Source organism: Lolium perenne, chromosome 7 (assembly GCF_019359855.2).
Source record: "Lolium perenne isolate Kyuss_39 chromosome 7, Kyuss_2.0, whole genome shotgun sequence".
NCBI classification, from domain to species: Eukaryota; Viridiplantae; Streptophyta; class Magnoliopsida; order Poales; family Poaceae; genus Lolium; species Lolium perenne.
This window is the reverse complement of record NC_067250.2, coordinates 200,974,670-200,983,818: the sequence shown is the minus strand read 5'-3', so window position 1 is coordinate 200,983,818 and position 9,149 is coordinate 200,974,670. Positions and strand designations below refer to the sequence as shown.

At 50.6% G+C, this 9,149-nt stretch overlaps 1 long non-coding RNA gene across 1 annotated transcript; it reads right to left on the bottom strand.

The window, feature by feature from the left end:
• Positions 1–291: 291 nt before the first annotated feature.
• Positions 292–1,272, bottom strand: LOC139833321 (uncharacterized). Its single transcript, XR_011748829.1, has 3 exons — positions 769–1,272; positions 575–689; positions 292–492 (listed from the first exon to the last, which is right to left on the bottom strand). It is a non-coding gene; the product is annotated as an uncharacterized lncRNA (long non-coding RNA).
• Between the last annotated feature and the right edge of the window lie 7,877 nt (positions 1,273–9,149).

Sequence of the window (9,149 nt, the reverse complement as noted above, 5' to 3'; positions counted from 1 at the left end):
GTCCTTGTTTGGCGGGGGCGGCCTATTGCGTGAAGGCACCGTCATCACAACATCCCATCCATGTAGACGTTTTGTCGGGTTTCTGCACGCGTACGGGAGATAGAATACTTGAAAGGCCTGGGTTGCCAAGATGTACACATCCTCTCCCTTATAAACGGAGTTCCTTTCAACTTCGACCAACCCAATTTCAGGATCCCGTCTCACCCGACGTGGGTCAAACCAATGGCATTTGAAGACGACGGGATTTAGCCCTTTGTGAAACCCGTAATTCAGCTCGTATATACCCTCGACTCTTCCATAGTAATGGAGCCCATCATCACCTTGACATACCACCCCACTATTTATTGTCTTCGCGTTGGGCCGGCTTGTTGTGTATTGATGGGTCTGGAAGCGATACCCGTTCACGTCATAGGAGTTGAACGCTTCTACGGAATGGTCAAAGCCCCTAGCAATTTTTCTTAGCTCTGACTTCATCTCTTTGTCAGTTCTTGCCTACAAGTTTAGCACAAGAAGTTTAGAACGAGAAATGACCGATAAATGTAGGAAGTGCTAGCTAATTTGGATAGAATAGTACCAAATTACAAAACCAGCTACTGAAACCGAAACCGCCTCCCTTATCGAAAATTTGCTTGGATTCTTCCGGGGTAGGCTCCCTGTGGGTATTCTTCCAATGTATAGCCTTGAATTTCCTATACCGATGAAAAGAGGAAGAGTTAGCCACGAACATACGAGTGAATGTTTGCGAATAATTAAATGGTTCGCACTTACTCGATGTACGGCTTCACTTCGACCATGGTGTTTAAGACATACGAGTGGATCAAGGTCCGCTCAGGTAGGTCCGTTCTGTACGGCTTCGAGCCACTTGACTTGCCACCAAGCCCCACGAAGATGCTAAGCTTGGGTACTTCTTCATTGTTGGCGGCATTGTAACGGAGGACCGGGTTGTGCTTTGTGGGAATGTTGGGATCATAGTGCTTAGTGGTGAAGTTTGCCACCTCCACGTTCAGGACTGCCTCGGCTATGGATGCTTCGATCTTGCATTTATTGCCAGTCATTTGACGAAGCTTTTGTGTTTCTCTCTCGGGACCAAACTGCCAACGGCCCCAATTCGGGCCCCCCTTTAAGCACTCCTCCGCGAGGTGCAGGATCATGTGTTGCATCGGATTAAAAAACCCTGGAGGAAAGATCTTCTCCAGATCGCAAAGCAACACGGGTGCCTCTTCATCCAGCTTCTCAATCACTTTAGTGTCTAACTCCCTAGCACAAATCTGGCGGAAGAAAAACTCAACCTCGCTAGCACTCGCCAAGTCTTCTCGGGGACATAGCCTCGAATCATCACCGGCATTATCCGCTCAAGCCATATGTGGTAGTCATGACTCTTCAGTCCTTGTACTCGCAGCGTTTCAATGTTCAGGCCCCTCATCCAGTTGGCTGCGAACCCATCGGGGAAAAACAAGGAGTCCTTCATCCATTGGAAGACCTCCCTTTTTGGGCCTTTGTGAGGCAGAACGGAGCGTGTGGCTTAGTCCAAGTTTTTTTGGCACCATTAGGTGGCTGCATGTTCAACTCCGGCCTATCACACCACCTTTCTTGATCAATTCGAGCCTTTATGTTATCCTTCGTCTTCTCAGTGTCCACAATCGTGCTCCAAATGGCTTCACTGATATTCTTCTCGGTGTGCATTACATCAATGTTATGCGGGAGCTCGAGAAACTCAAAGTAAGGGAGCTTCCATAAGCACGGCTTGTGAGTCCATTGGTGTGTCTCCCCATATCCTAAGAAACCATTCCCATCAGGGCTAGGCTGAAGAGCATCTAACTCGGCCTTGATTTCCGTTCCGGTCTTCGGAATTGGCTTCGGGCCACGGACAACACGGCCTTTCTTGAAACTCTTTACATCACTCCTGTATGCATGCCTCCGCTCAAGGAACTGTCGAGCTTCATCAAAGCATGAATACTTGCCTCCTTGTTTAGCGAGAAGAAAGTCACGGCACATGCTTGCACCGTGGGCAAGGCCACTTCCCATGTGTACACCACCCGCAGAACAAAGCACGTCTTTGGCAGGTCATGCAGGGACGTGTGGTACCACACATACATATCGAAGTACTCCTTCTTTGATGCGTCATATGTTCGGATCCCGCGACCTTCCCAGCCACGAACCAAGTCATCCACCAGCGGTTCCAGGTACACATTCATGTTCTTGCCCGGGTATTTGGGCCCTGGGATTATCATCGACACAAACATGTTCTCTGATCTCATGCAGATGCCAGGGGGGAGGTTCATGGGAATAACAAACACTGGCCAACAACTGTATACTGCAGCCGACATACCATATGGATTGAACCCATCAGTTGATATCGCAACTGCTACGCTCCTCGGGTCACCTGCTTTCAGTGGAAATTTCTTCACAAAGTTCTTCCATGCAGTACCATCCGACGGATGTATCATCTTGTCGGTGTATCTGTTTCCTTCCACGGCCCACCTCATCTGCTGGGCAGTATCCTCGGTCATGAAGAGCCGCTGGATCCTCGGTAGAACTGGAAGATAGCGGAGGATATTCTTGGCAACCGTGGTCTGCCTCTTCTGACCATCACCATTGCGGTCTACCTCAAAGTACCTAGAGGAATTGCATTTGATGCAATAATTTGTGTCAGCGTGCTCCTCTCTGAATAGCATGCATCCCTTTGGACAAGCGTGTATCTGCTGAGATGACATCTTAAGGTCACTGAGCAATTTGGTCGAATAGTAGAAGTTTTGCGGCAAGAGGTGCCCTTTCGGCAGAAGGCTGCCTACAATGACCAACACTCCGCGACATACAACATCGCCTCCACAACTCTAACTTTCTATTAACCCCCGTTCGGCTATCATCGACTAGCACCACTCCCTCCTATTTGCATGCTAATTATTTTATAACTACCCTATATCAACTAGCACAATACCCGTGCGTTGCTACGGAAAATATATATACTCCTATTAGATATTCGATTTGGATGTCTCATCGCTCAGACTCTCTCGATTTAAAACTTTGCCATGATACTAAATCTCGCAGCATATTAATTTCTTGCAACTACCGAATTAATATAACACAATTGTCCGCATACTAAATCTCTCTATTCTCTTCTCTCTTCTCAATATCAGATGCTGCGCACGCAGCAGACCACACCATTCTCGCTGCTCGACCCTCAATCCAAAGATAGGCAAAAATAGGCAAAAAAAAGAGAAGGCCGGGGAGCCATACCTGTCGCGCGGGAGACTGGCCGAGGCGGCGACGGCGGACGGGGCAGGCGGGTCGGGGGCGAGTAGAAGGGGCGAGGCCACGGGCGAGCTCGGGGGCGAGCAGCAGGGACAGGGCGGCCGGTGGCGGGAGGTGGCGGTGCCGGCTGCGACGGCTGGGAGGGGCAGTGTGCGCGGGGCGCGCGGGCGAGGCGGCGAGCGAGGTGGATGGGGTCTAGGCGGGCGAGGCGGCGAGGTGGATGGACGAGGCCGCGGGCGAGGCGGCGGGCGAGGCGGCGGGCGAGGCGGCGGACGAGGCGGCGGACGACGCAGAGAAGGGGACGAGAGAGGGCGCGCGTTTTGTGGCTCGGGCGCGTCCCGACCAGGTTTTCTTATCCGCAATCGTTGCCGTGCGGGGTTCTTTGCCGTGCGGCAAAGAGCCTTTGCCGTGCGGCGCCCTTTGCCGTGCGCAGGGCGGCCTTTGCCGTGCGGCGGGCTTCTTTGCCGAGCGCTGCGCACGGCAACGATTTTTTTTTTTTTTATCATTTCATTTATAAGGTTGCTAGGATGATTTTGTACCCTTTAGTGCTGACATTGATATAAGGTATTTGAGGCTAGATAGTATGCTTTGGTTCACTCAAAACCATTGTAGGAGGTTACATATATAGAATACAACTACTAACTTGAGAGAAAGCCGTAAATAAGACTCGATCGTGAAGAGAAGGAGGAAAATGTGTACCATGCTATGAAATGAATGAATGCATGCTCAAATTAGCAGAGCAAGAATAAAGGCTATGCAAATATCTTTACCTTGACCCTCTCGATAGATCGTATCCTGTCATGCCAGGCCGGCATGCAGTAGTCAGTGACTATGCGTGCTGAAACACCGGAGCTGCAAAACCATGCATCATAAACCCTAACCCTAACCCTAAACCCTAAACCTATACCTAACCATAAATCCTTACCTAAAAGAATGAAAATGTACATAGTTGCACCCTCGCGCGGAGAAATCTAGGGGGTAGACCCATTGGGCACCCGTTTCGCTGTTTTGGGGGGAGGAGGGGGAGAACGACCACGAACACCAGAACCCCACCAAATCTTGCATGTGGACCTATGATATGTGTCAAAGTGTGCTGCTAGGTGTAATGGTGCAAAAGTAGCTCCCCTAAACCCTAAACCCTAAACTGGGGAGGCTTCGAGCCCTAAACCCCTCTAAATCCCTAAACCACGACGCCGGAGCTGCAGAAGCATGCATCATAAACCCTAACCCTAACCCTAAACCCTAAACCTAAACCTAACAATAAATACTTACCCTTTAACCTAAACCCTAGCCCTAGCCCCTAAACCCTAGCCCTAACCCTACACCTAACCCTAACCAGTAGACCAGGCACACCGTCGATCGTGTGATAATGGCTCTAGCTGCTGGTATATGTGCCAAAGGGTCCCAATCTTTGGTTCTCCATGTGTATATGTACTAAACAAACATAAAGGAATGAAAAGTTACATTGGTGCACCCTCGCGCGGAGAAATCTAGGGGGGTAGACCCGCCGGGGCACACGTTCCGCTGTTTTGGGGGAGGAGGGGGATAACGACCGCCGGAGCACCGGAACCCCACCAAACCTTGCATGTGGACCTATTATATGTGTCAAAGTGTGATGCAAGGTGTGATTCACAAAATGGTGCATGGCATGGATCCCCGGTCTGACATTCCTCACCTTCGGGCGATAACACTTAACAGATTCCTGGACGTGTACGCTGAAGTGTCCCGCCGCGGGTATATCGGGGGCTAGACTGTGCCAAAGGGTGCCACACATGGTTTTCCATATGTCCATGGACTAAACAAACCTAAACCTATGAAAAGTTACATTGGTGCACCCTCGCGCGGAGAAATCTAGGGGGGTAGACCCGCCGGGGCACACGTTCCCGCTGTTTTGGGGGAGGAGGGGGATAACGACCGCCGGAGCACCGGAACCCCACCAAACCTTGCATGTGGACCTATGATATGTGTCAAAGTGTGGTGCAAGGTCTAATGGTGCAAAAGTAGCTCCCCTAAACCCTAAACCCTAAACTGGGGAGGCTTCGAGCCCTAAACCCCTCTAAATCCCTAAACCACGACGCCGGAGCTGCAGAAGCATGCATCATAAACCCTAACCCTAACCCTAAACCCTAAACCTAAACCTAACAATAAATACTTACCCTTTAACCTAAACCCTAGCCCTAGCCCCTAAACCCTAGCCCTAACCCTACACCTAACCCTAACCAGTAGACCAGGCACACCGTCGATCGTGTGATAATGGCTCTAGCTGCTGGTATATGTGCCAAAGGGTCCCAATCTTTGGTTCTCCATGTGTATATGTACTAAACAAACATAAAGGAATGAAAAGTTACATTGGTGCACCCTCGCGCGGAGAAATCTAGGGGGGTAGACCCGCCGGGGCACACGTTCCGCTGTTTTGGGGGGAGGAGGGGGATAACGACCGCCGGAGCACCGGAACCCCACCAAACCTTGCATGTGGACCTATTCTATGTGTCAAAGTGTGATGCAAGGTGTGATTCACAAAATGGTGCATGGCATGGATCCCCGGTCTGACATTCCTCACCTTCGGGCGATAACACTTAACAGATTCCTGGACGTGTACGCTGAAGTGTCCCGCCGCGGGTATATCGGGGGCTAGACTGTGCCAAAGGGTGCCACACATGGTTTTCCATATGTCCATGGACTAAACAAACCTAAACCTATGAAAAGTTACATTGGTGCACCCTCGCGCGGAGAAATCTAGGGGGGTAGACCCGCCGGGGCACACGTTCCGCTGTTTTGGGGGAGGAGGGGGATAACGACCGCCGGAGCACCGGAACCCCACCAAACCTTGCATGTGGACCTATTCTATGTGTCAAAGTGTGATGCAAGGTGTGATTCACAAAATGGTGCATGGCATGGATCCCCTGGTCTGACATTCCTCACCTTCGGGCGATAACACTTAATGATTCTGGACGTGTACGCTGAAGTGTCCCGCCGCGGGTATATCGGGGGCTAGACTGTGCCAAAGGGTGCCACACATGGTTTTCCATATGTCCATGGACTAAACAAACCTAAACCTATGAAAAGTTACATTGGTGCACCCTCGCGCGGAGAAATCTAGGGGTAGACCCGCCGGGCACACGTTCCATTTGTTTTGGGGGAGGAGGGGGATAACGACCGCCGGAGCACCGGAACCCCACCAAACCTTGCATGTGGACCTATGATATGTGTCAAAGTGTGGTGCAAGGTCTAATGGTGCAAAAGTAGATCCCCTAAATCCTAAAACCAAATCTTGCGAGGCTTCTAGCCCTAAACCCCTCTAAATCCCTAAACCACGACGCCGGAGTGAAGCATGCATCATAAACCCTAACCCTAACCCTAAACCCTAAACCTAAACCTAACCATAAATACTTACCCTTTAACCTAAACCCTAGCCCTAGCCCCTAAACCCTAGCCCTAACCCTACACCTAACCCTAACCGATAGATCAGCACACCGTCGATCGTGTGATAATGGCTCTAGTCTATTGGTATATGTGCCAAAGGGTCCCAATCTTTGGTTCTCCATGTGTATATGTACTAAACAAACCTAAAATAATGAAAAGTTACATTGGTGCACCCTCGCGCGGAGAAATCTAGGGGGGTAGACCCGCCGGGGCACACGTTCCGCTGTTTTGGGGGAGGAGGGGGATAACGACCGCCGGAGCACCGGAACCCCACCAAACCTTGCATGTGGACCTATGATATGTGTCAAAGTGTGGTGCAAGGTCTAATGGTGCAAAAGTAGCTCCCCTAAACCCTAAACCCTAAACTGGGGAGGCTTCGAGCCCTAAACCCCTCTAAATCCCTAAACCACGACGCAGGAGCTGCAGAACCATGCATCATAAACCCTAACCCTAACCCTAAACCCTAAACCTATACCTAACCATAAATACTTACCCTTTAACCTAAACCCTAGCCCTAGCCCCTAAACCCTAGCCCTAACCCTACACCTAACCCTAACCAGTAGACCAGGCACACCGTCGATCGTGTGATAATGGCTCTAGCTGCTGGTATATGTGCCAAAGGGTCCCAATCTTTGGTTCTCCATGTGTATATGTACTAAACAAACATAAAGGAATGAAAAGTTACATTGGTGCACCCTCGCGCGGAGAAATCTAGGGGGGTAGACCCGCCGGGGCACACGTTCCGCTGTTTTGGGGGAGGAGGGGGATAACGACCGCCGGAGCACCGGAACCCCACCAAACCTTGCATGTGGACCTATTCTATGTGTCAAAGTGTGATGCAAGGTGTGATTCACAAAATGGTGCATGGCATGGATCCCCGGTCTGACATTCCTCACCTTCGGGCGATAACACTTAATGATTCCCGGACGTGTACGCTGAAGTGTCCCGCCGCGGGTATATCGGGGGCTAGACTGTGCCAAAGGGTGCCACACATGGTTTTCCATATGTCCATGGACTAAACAAACCTAAACCTATGAAAAGTTACATTGGTGCACCCTCGCGCGGAGAAATCTAGGGGGGTAGACCCGCCGGGCAACACGTTCCTTTGTTTTGGGGGAGGAGGGGATAACGACCGCCGGAGCACCGGAACCCCACCAAACCTTGCATGTGGACCTATGATATGTGTCAAAGTGTGGTGCAAGGTCTAATGGTGCAAAAGTAGCTCCCCTAAACCCTAAACCCTAAAGCGGGAGGCTTCGAGCCCTAAACCCCTCTAAATCCCTAAACCACGACGCCGGAGGCTGCAGAAGCATGCATCATAAACCCTAACCCTAACCCTAAACCCTAAACCTAAACCTAACCATAAATACTTACCCTTTAACCTAAACCCTAGCCCTAGCCCCTAAACCCTAGCCCTAACCCTACACCTAACCCTAACCAGTAGATCAGGCACACCGTCGATCGTGTGATAATGGCTCTAGGCTCTTGGTATATGTGCCAAAGGGTCCCAATCTTTGGTTCTCCATGTGTATATGTACTAAACAAACCTAAAATAATGAAAAGTTACATTGGTGCACCCTCGCGCGGAGAAATCTAGGGGGGTAGACCCGCCGGGGCACACGTTCCGCTGTTTTGGGGGAGGAGGGGGATAACGACCGCCGGAGCACCGGAACCCCACCAAACCTTGCATGTGGACCTATGATATGTGTCAAAGTGTGGTGCAAGGTCTAATGGTGCAAAAGTAGCTCCCCTAAACCCTAAACCCTAAACTGGGAGGCTTGAGCCCTAAACCCCTCTAAATCCCTAAACCACGACGCCTGAGGCTGCAGTAACCATGCATCATAAACCCTAACCCTAACCCTAAACCCTAAACCTAAACCTAACCATAAATACTTACCCTTTAACCTAAACCCTAGCCCTAGCCCCTAAACCCTAGCCCTAACCCTACACCTAACCCTAACCAGTAGACCAGGCACACCGTCGATCGTGTGATAATGGCTCTAGCTGCTGTATATGTGCCAAAGGGTCCCAATCTTTGGTTCTCCATGTGTATATGTACTAAACAAACCTAAAAGAATCAAAAGTTACATTGGTGCACCCTCGCGCGGAGAAATCTAGGGGGTAGACCACGCCGGGGCACACGTTCATTGTTTTGGGGGAGGAGGGGGATAACGACCGCCGGAGCACCGGAACCCCACCAAACCTTGCATGTGGACCTATGATATGTGTCAAAGTGTGCTGCTAGGTGTAATGGTGCAAAAGTAGCTCCCCTAAACCCTAAACCCTAAACTGGGGAGGCTTCGAGCCCTAAACCCCTCTAAATCCCTAAACCACGACGCCGTGAGCTGTGAAGCATGCATCATAAACCCTAACCCTAACCCTAAACCCTAAACCTAAACCTAACAATAAATACTTACCCTTTAACCTAAACCCTAGCCCTAGCCCCTAAACCCTAGCCCTAACCCTACACCTAA